The sequence below is a fragment of the Schistocerca piceifrons genome, chromosome 4, assembly GCF_021461385.2.
Source record: "Schistocerca piceifrons isolate TAMUIC-IGC-003096 chromosome 4, iqSchPice1.1, whole genome shotgun sequence".
NCBI lineage: Eukaryota > Metazoa > Arthropoda > Insecta > Orthoptera > Acrididae > Schistocerca > Schistocerca piceifrons.
Window position 1 is genome coordinate 352074396 of NC_060141.1, and position 15638 is coordinate 352090033.

Sequence of the window (15638 nt, forward strand, 5' to 3'; positions counted from 1 at the left end):
ATCTTTGACTAATAGAAACGCATGTCTGAAAGCACCTGGCCGTATATGATTGCTTCCTTGCGCACTTCTCATATGAAATTAATACTATATTAAGTTCGGTTTTTGAATATATACACAATTTCGATTGATGTTTGGCTTATTACTGATGACACTAATACAACTACACACAGTGCCCGACAAAAAAACTCCGAAGCACTCTGAACACGTGGTCGGATGTTAATGTAACTTCGTAAACGTACACTACACGTACACACCAAAGGCTGGCATGTCAACGGTTGGATTTGAAGCTATCTGTGACAGGTACAACAGGTACCAGAGTGCATTGGAGTTGTTCGTATTTAGTGTTGTTACCAGGCCTGGTAAGGTTCATAAGGGACGTTTACGGGGTCAGGTGCTGAGCCTTGACACGGAGATCCCGCGTACTCTGTGGGACAGCGTTATCGGCACCTAACAAAGTTTGACACTGGTCTCATTCTGGGCCTCCATTTGGCCGCACAATATCCAGATTTATGTGGCTTTCGGACACAAGAGTAGCCCCATACGGACTGAATGGGACGGTGAGAGCAGGCGCACTCGTCTTCAAGGTGCCGGTCAACCACATTCGTCCACCGTAAGGGAGTATCACCATCCTGTGCACGAAGTACATGCTAACCGCTTCACATCTGCGGCTGCCATCGGAGAACAAGTAATGGAGTTTCTGCAACCCTGTGTTTCATCCCGCACCATTGGTCGGAAACTAGCAACAGCTGCACTAGCGAATTACCGTCCCACACACAGACTGTCGTTAGCACAGCAACATAAACGGCTCCTGGTGTCGTGGTGTGAGGAGTCATCGCGTATGACTCTACATCACGGCTGGAAGTAATTGAGGGATCTCCTACGGCACAACGGCACATCATGGACATCCTGCGTCCTCATATGTAACTTCTCATGTGACAGTATTGTGGTGCCATTTTTCAATAGGATAGCGCTCGCCAACACATGGCACCTGTCTCTATGAACTGTCTGCGTGACGTTTGGAGATACTCGTGGCCAGCAAAATCCCAGATCTGTCCTCGATAGAACACGTATGAGACCAGTTCGGAAGTCAACTCTGTAATCAATGGCAGTATCTAAGACACCAAGAAGCAGGTTACAGAAGTGACAAACAGCTTGCCTCACGATAGGATGCGCAGCCTTTATGACACACTTCCCCACCGAATCAGGGCATGCATCTAGGTCGGAAGGGATGCAAGTAGATTCGTATTCCTAAGTTCTTTAAAAGTGTGGCTCGACTTTTGTATCAGTAACGTCAAATACCCTTTCAACCCGTGAAGTTTCATTTCGTTTCGTTCCCTCTTCCAATTCTGGGGGTGCATCACTCTGTCAGGCAGTGTACAGGAATTCTTCCTTTATTTCCTTCTCTTTCAACAAAGTTATCCCACGTTATCGAATAATGCCAATGGTAAGTCACGCCTTTTTATAGACAATCTGTTACTTGCTTCCCAGTATGAAGCTTCAGGTTCCTTGGAGAAAACGAATGTTAGGACATCGAGAGACGAACGAGGCTGTGGAGAGCTGGGTCATTGGACGTGCGATAGGAAGAAACCGCGTAACTGTGAAGAGGACAGATGTACGTGAAGTGGTCCATTCAGACGCGTCGAGGCCTGTGGCAGGTGGAGTGGCAAGTGCCCCGCTAGCGAGGCCGCCCATTCAGCAGAGCCGGCGGCTGGCTTTGAGGCGGCGGCGGCTCTCGAGACCAGACCGTTACCGCCGGCTCCGTGTTTGGTGCTGCCCACCAGAGCGGGGCGTAATAGGCGGCGAGCTGATGCACCGCTAGCCGCCGGGTCGCAACTCTACATGGTCACGACCAGGCAAAGGGGTCGCATGCCTACTGGGCCATAAGGCCACTAGAGCGAATCCCTCTGCACATCAGTGCTTTGCCCCGTAAGGCAAAGACCTAGAGGCAATGCAACTGTAGTACTAGTCGTCGAATTTCTCTCTCATTAATTGGAACCACGGGTGCAACTGAACAGCTAATCGACGATGAAGTAACTAGACAGAAAGAAAGCGTCGTACGGAGTTCTTGTTGCCTAGGCTACAAAGCTAGGTTCAGCCATCTAATCGGAAGCAGTTTTCTTCCGCGCACATTAGTCCCTTTTTCTTTCTATACTGTGCTAAAGAGTTGTGTTACCTGCTGGCTACTGGTGACTGTAATAGATGTCATATTGCTGTTGTATGATGATGAGACAGGGTACAAGATGAAACCTGGTGTCAGCACATAGCCTACACCTCTAGGATAGCATCAAAGGGGCCGCCGAGTTTAGCATAGCTATGTGATGGACAGATCGCAATCTAGAGTACATCTACATCATACTCCGCTAACCACCTAATGGTGAACGGCGGGGGGTGCTTTCGGTATCGCTATCTGATCCCTCCAGCCCTGTTCCACTCGCGAATAGTGCGTGGGAAAAATGATTGCGGTAAGCCTCTGCATTGCATCTAATTTCCCTACTGCCAGGTACTCCATATCAGCGACCTCAGTAGTCATTACAAATCGTGAGAGAGCAGAATGGGGCGCTCCGCAGAACTCAACGGACTTCGAACGTCGCCAGATGATTGGGTGTCGCTTGTGTCGTCTATCCAGACCATCACACAGGAATTCCAATCTGCATCGGGATCCACTGCAAGTACTTTCTTTCGTTGATGAGTCACATTTCCTTAAGATTCTTCAGATGAATCTGAGTCTGGTATCCGTTTTTCCCACTTAAGGTCGCTCTGAATAGTTACGCCTAGATATTTTATGGCAGACGCAGTCTCCAGCTATTTGTCATCAATGGTGTAGCTGTACAATAGTGGATACTACACGTTCTCACCTCAAACACTGTGGAAAGGTTTTCAATTTAGTCGAGGGTATTAGCGTCAAGTCTGGTGGTCAGGAATTTTACGCTAGTAGGTCTCCTCCTCCTTCCGACCAAAATTACTTCTAACACCGCCGCCGCCTCATCCCCAACAATAACAACAACCATTCGAACCGGTTACTGCCGCGTCGATCGCAACCGCACAGGCGTGCGTTACGAAACATTACACGGACTCGTAATTGTGGCACGAAGCGCACAAGAACACAAGGAAGCCAATGGAAAGCATACATAAAAAGTAAAGAATTGAAGTGAGCGGTATTCGTTAAAAATTTTGATTATAAGCGTTAAAAAGGTAGCTTTTAATCAAATTGCTTTCAAGGTTTATATGTAGGGTAAATGAGTAAGTGAAATATTTTGCTATAATAATCCATTTATTAAACGCCTACCTAATAGCTTCCAGGGGCTAAAAACTTTGATTTGTAAGAGTTCACTTAATTACTGACTAAATTTAAAATGCCAGCATTATTACCCATTAAAGAGCGATACTCTTAACTAAAATGGTTAACAAATTAAGACACGTTTCATTATATGTCTTGAGGTGACGTAGCTCAAGGCGCACAAATTAACTAGACTATGTTCATCTAGCATTTGAGAGCGACTTCCAAGAATACCTACACTTAATTTCAAACCTTTTCGAAAGATTCTCGCTGACATCATCCCCGCAAAATCATAAAAGAAAGTTCATCGCTTACCACTTCGTTATTAGTGTAGTAAAACTTCAGCATCTGCCAAGATCAAGATCTTTTAGTTTATTACACCTATACCTACATAGATACTCCGCAAGCCACCGTACGGTGCGTGGCGGGGAGGGGGGGGGGGGGGGAATGAGGGGGGGAGGGGGGTTGTACCCTGTACCACTACTAGTTATTTCCTTTGCTGTTCCCCTCGCAAACAGTGCGAGGGGAAACGACTTTCTATATGCCACCGTATGAGCCCTAACGTCTCGTATCTTATCTTGGTGATTCAAAAATGGTTCAAATGGCTCTGAGCACTAAGGGACTTAACATCTGAGGTCATCAGTCCCCTAGAACTTAGAACTACTTAAACCTAACTAACCTAAGGACATCACACACATCCATACCCGTAGCAGGCTTCGAACCTGCGACCGTAGCGGTCGCGCGGTTCCAGACTGTAGCGCCTAGAACCGCTCGGCCACATCTGACGGCTATCTTGGTGGTCCTTAAGCGCAATGTTCGTTGGTGGTAGTAGAGTCGTTTGGCATTCAGCTTCAAATGTCGGTTCCCTAAATTTTCTCAATATTGTTCCTCGAAAAGAACATCGTCTTCCTCCAGGGACTCCCATTTGAGCTCCCGAAGCATTTCCGTTACACTTACGTTGTGTTCGAACCTTCCGGTAACAAATCTAACAGCCCGTCTCTGAATTGCTTCAATGTCTTCCTTCAGTCCGACCTGGTACGGATCCCAAACACTCGCGCACTATTCAAGAACTGGTCGCACCAGCTTCCTTTATGCGGTCTCATTTACAAGTGAACCACACTTTCCTAAAATTCTCCCGATAAACCGAAGTCGACCATTCGCCTTGCCCACCACGATCTTCACATGCTCGTTTCATTTCATATCGCGTTGCAGAGTTAAGCCCAGTTATTTAATCGACGTGACTGTGTCAAGCAGGCCGGCCGAAGTGGCCGGGCGGTTAAAGGCGCTGCAGTCTGGAACCGCAAGACCGCTACGGTCGCAGGTTCGAATCCTGCCTCGGGCATGGATGTTTGTGATGTCCTTAGGTTAGTTAGCTTTAACTAGTTCTACGTTCTAGGGGACTAATGACCTCAGCAGTTGAGTCCCATAGTGCTCAGAGCCATTTTTTTTTTTGTGTCAAGCAGGACATTAGTAATGTTGCACCCGAGCGTTACGGGTTTGTTCTCGCTATTCATCCGCATTTACTTACATTTTTACGCATTTAGAGTTACTACAAAAACAATTCGCAACTTATTATGCAAACATTATCCACATATATCACAGAATGTAACTAGAAAATTACATAATTTTAAGACACATAGTTCACCTGAGATGCGTCTTCAACCATAAGTGTTTCGTATGCTTGACATCAAATATTTAACACATTAACTCAGTTTTAAAGGAATCAGACGTCTGAAGCTGTTTAACACGTGGGAGTCCTATTCTTTATAGAATCAGTGTACCGGGGACGGGGGGGGGGGGGGGGGCAGTAATAAGTATCATCTAATTCATAGCCGTTATTCTCTGGAAGGATAAAATTTAACAACATACGCGACTATGCTCGCTTAGAAAACCTGTAATACTATCGCAACTCCAAACTGAAGTACTTCTTAACATTCTAATGATAAGCAATAACATAGTCATCTTTAATCCCAGTGGGCAAAGTTACTTAAGTTCATCGTGTGTTTAACTGCGCTGGAGATACGTATGACGCGCGAGACTACAAATAGCTTTTCCTCTTCGCGGTCACAGAGCTTCAGAATTACTACTATAAATTCACTGGAAATTTGTCTTCATTACAGTAAAAGAAAGCAGCTACGTAACCGGTTTAAGTTGTTAAGTGACTTTCTTCAAGTAGAGAAAAACCAAGTTATCATTAAGGCAAAATGACGGTTAAAGTAGAAGATACTAAATCTTTTTTTTTTTAATTTTCAAATTCCGTGAGAACCGTTAATCTCTTCTTTTCGTAGATCTGAAAATTATTTAATGCAACTGCTTTTTAACACTGTAATCGGAACAAATTTTTAGTGCACTGTTACGGCCATGTCTCGCTAACTGACAATGACAGGTCTTACTATTAAGATGAACACCTTTCTTGGTGTGTGTAGAAGTATTCAGATACCAGTCTGGCCATCCGCGATAATTTTTTGTTGATTACCGTAAACTGCTTAACGCTTTTCTTTGGAAACGAGACAATCTATTCTTTGCCGCATTTGTGTTTAGTCCGTACTTGTACTTCGTTTCTAATGACTATTTGTCGACGGGACATTAAACCTAATTAAAATTAAATCTTTGGACTTATAAATCGTGTAATATGTCTTGCGCGGCGCACATCTGGCTTAAACCGCGAGTTTGACGTCGCGCGACGCCACGGAGGCTCTGCTCAGATAGTACCAAGATGATGATGATGATGATGATGATGATGATGATAATTAGTTTGTGGGGCGCTCAACTGCGCGGTTAGCAGCGCCCGTACAAATTCCCAACCTTTTCTCAGTCCAGTCTTGCCACATTCATGAATGATGATGAAATGATGAGGACAACACAAACACCCAGTCATCTCTAGGTAGGTGAAAATCCTTGACCCCGCCGGTAATCTAACCCGGGACCCCGTGCTCGGGAAGAGAGAACCCGACCGCGAGAACACGAGATGCGGACAGATAGTACCAAGACTGCTACCAAACTTAATGCCCACCTCCGACATAAGGAAATGAAACGTAAAACGGAAAGAATTGCTTAAGTTGACGACCACATGCCCTACCATGTCCGCGTCCAGTCACTCCTCTCCAATGACGATGACAGGGCGGTCGATCAGTACCGTTGAGCCTTCCGAGGCCTGTTGGGACGGAGTATTAGTGGCATTATCATGGATTATGTCCACCCTTCACCTTAATGACGGTTTGAAATCTGCACGGGACGCTTTCTAGGTACGTGTTCGAATGCCTGTGGAGGAATCGCAGACTGTTCTTCCCGCCGTTGTCAATTTACGAGACGGGAGTCGCTGCTCCTCAATCAAGTAGCTCCTCAATTTGGCTCACAAGGGATGAGTGCAACCAGCTTGCGATGAGCGCTCGACAGACCGGACAGTGACCCATCGACCCATCCAAGTGCTAGCCAAGCCCGACAGCGTTTAAATTCGGTGATCTGAAGAGAACCTGTATTACAACTATGGCAATGCCGTTAATACCACTTATAAATGTCCAGATACTTTTGATCAGATCGTGCACGAGGCCCTACAATGTGGGCTCCGAACCAAGGTTGAAGTTGGCATTTTTCAAATCAAATCACTGCCGGAAGGGACAAGATCGTTTAATTACAGAAAAACATTACGGCTGAATTGAGATAAGAGATCGTAAACTGGCAGCTATTGAGTCGTCTGGCCACATAAATCAACCGAAGCCTCCGCGAAGCAAAGCGTCCTCCACAAGTGACCTGGCGGAACTAAAAAAAAATCCCGTACCGGATTTTAATCACGCTCATAACGAATGCAGGACCAATAAATTTAACACTACAGCCCTTTATTCGGTACCCTCAACGAGAATATGCGAACAGGGAGATTGTACAGGGTGTCCCACTCAAACCTCCCTCATTTCAAAGACCTAGGGGGAAAAACACAGTAGATACGACAGTGAAAAATGCACCACATTGTAGAGCATCTCAAAGAATTTATTTATCATCAATACATCTCTACGTGTACACCATTTGTGGGACGAAGAATATCGAGTCTATATTCAATTTCTTCCCCAGTTCTTTGTAACATTTCCTATGTTATTGTCGCAACAGCATTAGTGATACGATGTCACAAAGCAGCAATATCGTCCACTTTGGTCGCATACACGCGGTCCTTCACGAATCCCCACATGAAGAAATCAAGCGACGTAATATCGGGTGAACGTGGTGGCCAGGCAATGATCCTCCGCGTCCGATCCAACGATTGGGAAATTTCCTATCCAGGAACTTGCGAACAGCCGTTGACCAATGCGGCGGAGCTACATCTTGTTGAAAAATGATGTTGGGTTGCTAGTCTTTTATCTGAGGGTACACAAATTGCTCGAACATGTCCAGATACAATGACCCATCCACTGTTCGTTCCGCAAAGAAGAACGGTCCAACGATCCTGTCGTGCATTAGCCCGCGCCAGACGTTTAGTTTAGGGCTATAACGAACATGTTAAATAACAACGTGCGGATTTTGCGAACCATAAATCCGAACATTATGCTTATTAACCCTTCCTGATAGATGAAAAGTTGCCTCATCTGAGAATAAACATCTTTCCAGCAAGCTGGCATCCACATCAATACGCTGCAGCATATCCGCAGCAAATTGTTGTCGGCGTGGTTCGTCGTTCGGCGTCAGATGTTGCAGAATTTGCACTTTGTAAGCACACATACGAACACGCTGGTGAACTACACGATGCAATGTTGATCGAGGTACATCATGTTGCCTAGATGCTTGACGAATTGACTTACGTGGCTTTTGAGAAACATTTGTCTGATATCCTCCACTGTCTCTTCTGAAACTCCATAAAGTGCACCGCCAGAATGTTTCAGAACACTTCCTGTTGCCAGGAACTTCCTACACCATTCCTTGTTTTCACATCAAGCGGATCACATTCATACACACGACGATAATTTCTTTGCACAGTAATCGGTGATTTAGTTTCTGCAAACCACACTACTACTTACGCGCGCGCTTCTGTGGAATCGCCATTTTCACTTCATGCAACCATGCTCCACTCTGGCGACGATACTAGGCGCTTCTGACGCGGGAATATAAATTCTTTGAGGTGCTCTACAATGTGGTGCATTTTTCACTGTCGTATCTCCTGTGGTTTTTCTCTACCCTGGGTCCTTCAAATCAGGGATGTTTGACTGGGACACCCTGTATTTTGCCCAACACACTGGCGCACAGTTACGCAACTGAACAGCCACGTCAAGAATGTGACACGTGTGTCATCAACGGCAGGAGCAGAAAAATGAGTGAGAGTATAATTTGTGGCGTGATCACAGCGCTGACGTCTAACTTCTTACCCTCCAAAAAACAGTCTTTCTAGATACAACAGGTTCCACATAGTAACAAATCCAATCATTGCAACTTTCATAGTAGTCAATAGATATAGTGCATCACTTATTTACTTTCCACATAGAAGTTGGGCTTGTTAGGCTGGATGAGTGGAGAAAGTGGAAGAGTTGAGGTACACTGCGAGCGGGACGGGCTCACGCAAACTATGCTTTACAACACAAGTGCGATGAGGTGGGGGGGGGGGGGGGGTTGACCTCTCTCGCGCTCGGGTCAGGCCAGCTGGGCGCCGATGTTTTCTCCTCGCCTAGGCGCCAGGGAGAACGCGCCTCCCTGCCCCCCTCACCCAGGCCGGTCCAGAACGCCGAGGCAAACAAGCGGTGCTGATTGCCGGCGTCAGATAGGCGACACTTTCTAAGGTCACGGCCGGCGCGGCCTCCAAATGGCTAGCGCACGGGCGGAAATTTCTAACAGGTGCAACATTCCGGCCGATGACGCGCGTCAATCTGCTACCGATATTTCTGTGAAAGTCAACAGCTGCGGCCGCGTTTCGCTCATGATAAATAGTCTCGTGACTCGAGATAAACATTTTACTGGGCGCAGTGGCGCAGTTTGAAACGGGGAATGCAGGAGAACCAGCAGCGCTATGAGTCCAGTCATAAAATAGTTCTGACAACCTAATTGAAAGCGCTAAAAAAATAATAAAAAAAATTAAAAAAGTCCGGGTTCGATCACGTTTCAGCTTGCCACTGACGTTCATTTATTTCGCCCTTGACACTGACACATTCAGTAAGTGAAGCATTAATGGTGACACGTTTAATGTCTAATCAAGAACACGGTTATAAGCGACGAAACACTAAAAATATTTTATCGAAATGACGCGCAACGAGCCAGTTTAGAGAACATGAATACATGATTAGTGTTAACATTAATAAACACATTGTCATTTTATCCCTACTGATACAACTACACTTATAAAACAAGTTTTTCCAACTGGCTATCAGTTTACAAGTAGAGATTCATCATTGGAACAGAAACATTTGTCCAGGTAAAATGATTTTAATTAGATTTAAAACTTGCTTTGTTCGTGCCAGACATTTTTATGTCGTTGGACAAATTATCAAAAATTTTTATTGCTGCATGTTTAACTCCTCTCTGAGCCATTAACGGCTTCAGCAATAGACAATAAAGGTCATGTTTTATCTGTAGTGTTACAGGTATGTACATCACTGTTGTTCTAAAATTGTCCGCAGCTCGTGGTCGTGCGGTAGCGTTCTCGCTTCTCGCGCCCGGGTTCCCGTGATCGATTCCCGGCGGGGTGAGGGATTTTCTCTGCCTCGTGATGACTGGGTGTTGTGTGATGTCCTTAGGTTAGTTAGGTTTAAGTAGTTCTAAGTTCTAGGGGACTCATGATCATACATGTTAAGTCCCATAGTGCTCAGAGCCATTTGAATCTTCTAAAATTGTGGAGGATTACTTATGACGAATTTCATTAGTGAAAATATGTATTGTGACGGCGCAGTTAAAATACTTCGCTCCTTGTAGAGTTACCCCAGAAAATTATTCCGTACTACATTATTGAGTGGACATACGCAAAATATGTCAGAAAGTTGATATGTTTGTTTCAGAAGCGAACGTCAGGATAGGTGTACTTTTTTTTTTTTATATATAAGCTCAAATGTTGCTATTTGGCATCAGAACTGCTTTCGCGTTAATGCCTTTTCTTAGTCTCTAGACAACTGCGTGTGGAAAGCTTCCGATCCATGGTATACGACGAACAAACTATTTAAATAAGTAATAATAGATTCGAATTTATTTACTACTGAACCCAGTTGGATGAATACCAACGACCTGCGTAGTGGGATTTTTTTCCCCAGCAACAGCAATGCAGTTACCGGATTAGTGGCAACCAGTACTGTGGAGAGATTTTATTCCCACAGTCAAATTCCAGAAGAATGATGAACGTTATTAGTTACAAATCTTCAGCCATGTGCTATTCATTTGTGTGCATTGAACAATAGTTAAATTTGCAAGCAGGAAGGCAGACGAGCCTCACACCGATTCACGAGAATTTTTAGAGCAAATACGAAGAGGGATATCTATCTATGCAACCCATCGGTCCAGTTACAGCCGCTTTTCATCAAAGGTAGTCAGCGTACAGAGCTGCCACGGAGTATATCCAGAACAACAGCAACAACACAGAACTGATAGCGATAGGAGCTGAAGCCAGTATAATCAAATGACAGGAATACTGCAAAAGCTTATTAATGTAATTCCGTTAATAATTAGTCGACATTTTTCGATGACTGTAAATGTCTGCATAACTTTCATTTCAGTCTTATCAATTGTTCCAATTCAATTATCAAAGTAATAACCACCGAAAGCGCAACCTCGATAGTTTGGAAAGTTGTTAGGAACAAACATGCGTAATTCATATGTTCGTAGTCTTGAAGTGTGAACATAATACTTGTGGGTCTTCTTAGTTGTGTAGTGGTTACAATACAGGCTGCATGCTGGTCACCGGTTAGATTCCGGTTTCCTGACATTATTCGCCATATTTGTGAATCCTAGAAATTCCTCAGACACTATTTATAGAATACTATATGTTTTACGCAATTCTATGAATGCATAGAGGGGAGCACACAATGCTCAGAGCGGCAATCCAGCTACTTGTCTGGTTTCGTGTGTGCTAAATAAACGTAATTTTGCTTCTTCAAAAATAATTTTTGCTGTGGCACCCGTGACTGTAACGAACAAAGCCACTGTTTTGAAAGCCACAAGCTTCACCAACCATTCCTAATGGGTAAAATGGGAAAACAAAGGCATGTGCAGCTTGAAATTAGCTCTCGTTGGCGACCCTGCTCTCTTAACTGGTACGAAATTTCGGATTATATGTGACAATATCAACAATGGGGTAATCTACTAAGCTTGCAGATAAGACGTAGCGTTTTTGTTTGTCATGTTGGTTCCCATGGGGTTGTCTGTCGGTTGCCACTTTTTATTTGCAGTTTACTGTTGCTATTTGAGTTTACATATGGTCATCTTGTGATTTGGAAATAGTGAATCGAGTTGTGGACGCTAGAAAATGGAGTGCCAAGTGGAGAAATCGGAACGTTTCCGAAATGTTGTTCTGTCTGAGTTCAATACAGGGGTGACAGCGCCGGAGGCAGCCGGAAATATTCGCGCCGTGTACGGCGGTAATGCCACTGGACGGAGTGAGGCAAAGATGGCTTTCTCGTTTCAAGGAGGATCATTTTGACATTATGATGAAGCTCGTTTAAACGCATTAATCAACAATTGTCTACGTCAGTGTACTCGAGAACTGGCAAATGTGATGAACTGTGATCACTCCACTCTCGTGCGACATTTGCATGCAATGGGGAAGGTTCAAAAATCGGATGTATAGTACCGCATGCTCTACACCAAAATCACAAAAATCACAAAAATCTGCGGGTGGCCATGTGTGCATGTCTGCTTGCTCATCATCTACTGGCTCGTGAACAATACTGACCATTCTTATCCTATATGATTACTGGCGACGAGGAATGGTATCTTTATGCTAACATAAGTGAAAGAAAAGTTATGGTTGAGCCCAAACAAAGCAGCAACTCCACGTATGAAGACCTCCACGCATCCTCAAAACATACTGTCAATGAATCTGGTGGAACAGTGCCTGTGTAGTGTACTACGAACTGCTCCCCCGAGGTCGACAACTGAGACGTCTTGCAGACGCTGTTGAAGAACGACGACAAGGAAGACTACTTCACGATAGCACCCGCCAGCGTTTTGCTAGACTGATAGAAAACATTTTACAGGAGTTGGATTGGGAACCCATTCCGCAATCACCTTATTCACCTCATCTTGCACCGTCTGATTTTCACCTTCACTGACCTCTTCTTCAGGGAACTCCCTCCCCGGATGAAAATGTGATCCGAACATGGTTCGACGAGTTCTAGTCCCGAAAATCACATGATCTCTACAGTCGCGGAATCGAAAAGTTATCCAAGCGTTCGCAGATCGTTGTAAATAGTGAAGGAGAAGATATTACTGAAGACTGAAGTCTCTGTTACGTGCATCTGTCGTGTTTATTAAACTTACGGAAAAAAGGAACTTATGCATCAACCCAATACTTCTATTTATGTATCTACATACAATGTCCGTTCCTGGATTCGAAATGGTTGATTCCTCCTTTATTCTACAAGTCTGCTGCTTATCTTACTCTCAATAACGTAGCATTAACATAATATCGAGTAATCTAGAAATCTGTAAAATGTGGGCAAAACCCGTGAGGCATGCAGCGAAAGAGAAAGCGACAGAGTAATAATTTAAACACTAAAATTGTCTCCTTTACCTTATGTGACAGCCAACAAAAACTCTACTCTACAGCCACATAAATACTGTTCCCGGTTTTTGCGGAACGAAATATGTCCTTCCCGGATGCGAGGCAAGCGTGTTTACACAGGGGCCGGAAATTTTTTTGATCAACCTACGCCGCCTTAAAGGCGACCTAAGCAGCGCTGTAACAAATCATCCCGCTAATTGGAGGCGGCCACGTGGGAAGGGGAACAGCGACCGGCCACCGCTACGGCGCGTCGCTCCACAGCCACTGTGAGACTGCGCCGGACGATCTCCCCACAACCTCTCTGTTCGCCATTGACCAGCACCAGTTACATTCACAGTTTAGTTAGTTGCTGCCTCGCTGGAGCGTATGAACGACAATTTATTGCGAGGCGGAGCTTGTTCATTCAAGGTAACCTGATTTTCGGCAGTAGTAGGACGGGTAGAAAATTTAGACGTTTACAGAGGCGATGGCTGTGTTCTGAAGCAGATATCAATTAACAGTTAATGACGTCACAAGTCTCGTAACGGCCAGACATGCTTCTATAGTTTGCCCTAGAATTAGCAGTATAAATGAAACTAAACTAAAAAGCATTTTTGATGATCTATTGGGGTTAGGATTCAAATCATATAATTATGAAAAATTAACATGAAAACTGTCATGTGGTTCTAATATGAAAATAAATATTGCGATTTTAATTAAAAACCATTTCACTAAAAAAGCTCAACACACATAATATAACACGTACACAATAAAAACAGTTGAGGATCAGTTTGAAGGCAGTACAAACGACTATCCCAAATGGTGTCGTTGTCCATGAATCACCAATGCTTCTAAAATAATAGCTAACTATATTGTAATAAAAAATTAGTACTCTCTATCTAAAACAAAATACGCAAAACATTAACACCAGCAAATCGAACGTTAACTTTTTCGTTACGATACACTTAAATACTTACAAAATGCAGTATTAAATTGAAATAATTGAATGGGAAGTCGTTTCTTTGTAGTTCACAAACTAAATGCAGGCTGTTAGGGCCAATTTTCGCTCAAAGCAGTAAGTCAAAATATCATATTAAAGAATTTGTCTTTCAGCGTAAGATGAAATTGTGAACGGATTCAAACTGTTCGTGAAAAAGTGACGTTCTTCTGTTAGACATAGAAAGCAGCTGCATCCAAATAAGCAGCGTATAGCGGCAATGCTTAGTCTTTTGTTTCCGGCTTTACAAAGGCAGGTGTGTGTGTGTGTGTGTGTGTGTGTGTGTGTGTGTGTGTGTGTGTGTGTGTGAGTGAGTGAGTGTGTGAGTGAGTGTGTGAGTGAGTGTGTGAGTGAGTGTGTGAGTGAGTGTGTGAGTGAGTGTGTGAGTGAGTGTGTGAGTGAGTGTGTGAGTGAGTGTGTGAGTGAGTGTGTGAGTGAGTGTGTGAGTGAGTGTGTGAGTGAGTGTGTGAGTGAGTGTGTGAGTGAGTGTGTGTCAACAGGGCGAACATTGGACTTTATCAGAAGACTATGTATCAGCCTCCATAACATACAATACTTAAAACTCTGCGCCTCTATGTCGACACTAGATATCTCAGTTATGCAAGGAGAAGTGAAGTGTGTCGCATTTGCTAGACTTAATTCGTCCAGTAGCGCCCGCCCAAACCCGGGGGAATTGCACTGCTTCCGAAGTTGCGTGTCTTTCACTTGCTTGAACACAAATTTCTGGGGTAATGTGCGGAAAGTGTCCTTCGTTTAGAAGATGCAGCTCCATGAATCTTTGCAATACGATAATATTACGAGTGGTTTAGTCTTTTGTTTATGAGCTATACAGAAGTACTGATACGTCCGTAAATATTGTTTTGCGTGAAGAATGATTTATAACTTCGAATCATTGCAGCATTACCCGTTCTACGTTTGAATTTATAGAAAACACCCGGAGAAATCACACTGCACACCCGCCAGAGCTAGTAATTTGGTCAGCTGGTGATATAACTCATGCACTCTGTTCTAAATATCGCATAAAAAACGCAACTACAAATAATTTATGTAACTGCAGTTGATACGTTGTTGTAATTGTCATTAGTCCTAGAACTCCTTTGCTGCAGCTCTCCTCTCTTCCGTATCCCGTGCAAGCATTGTCACCACTATGTAACTGCAACCCTCATCCATTTGAACCTGGTTACTGTAGTTAAACCCTTTACAACTCTTAACCCTCGCATTTCCCTCTATTAACAAACTGACAAATTCCTAGCTGCCTCAGAATGTGTGTGTTCTTTTCGTTTAGTTGTGCTACAAATTTTTTTTCCGATGTTCAGTTCAGTACCCCTTCATTAGTTATTCGATCTACCCACACAGTCTTCAGCGTTCTTATGTGGCACCACATTCAAAAGCTTCTATTCTCTTCTTGTCTTCGGAAAGGACTTTCTAAAATTAAAATCGTATTTAATGATAACATTTTCTTCTTCCTACTAGTAGTCTGCGTTTTATACCGTCTCTACTATGACCAACCGCAGTTATTCTGCCGCCCAAATAGCGAAACTCATTAAGATGTGTGTGCTTGGGATTGACCTACGTCGGATTATTCGTTCGAAGTGCTTAATTTCCTTTTTGCGTCGGTGAGTGCACTAACCAGCTGGTAAGTGAAAGTGTGACTGGTTCACACTGCTAGTGTTTTTACTCGTCAGCGCCGTCATACAGCGAGAAGC

The 15638-nt window shown here is 44.0% G+C and overlaps 1 protein-coding gene across 1 annotated transcript in view; it reads right to left on the reverse strand.

Annotated features, from left to right (window-relative positions):
- The window catches only part of LOC124795830 (protein spire homolog 1-like), a 679725-nt gene that overhangs the window by 424363 nt on the left and 239724 nt on the right, over positions 1–15638 (reverse strand). The window lies entirely within an intron of this gene.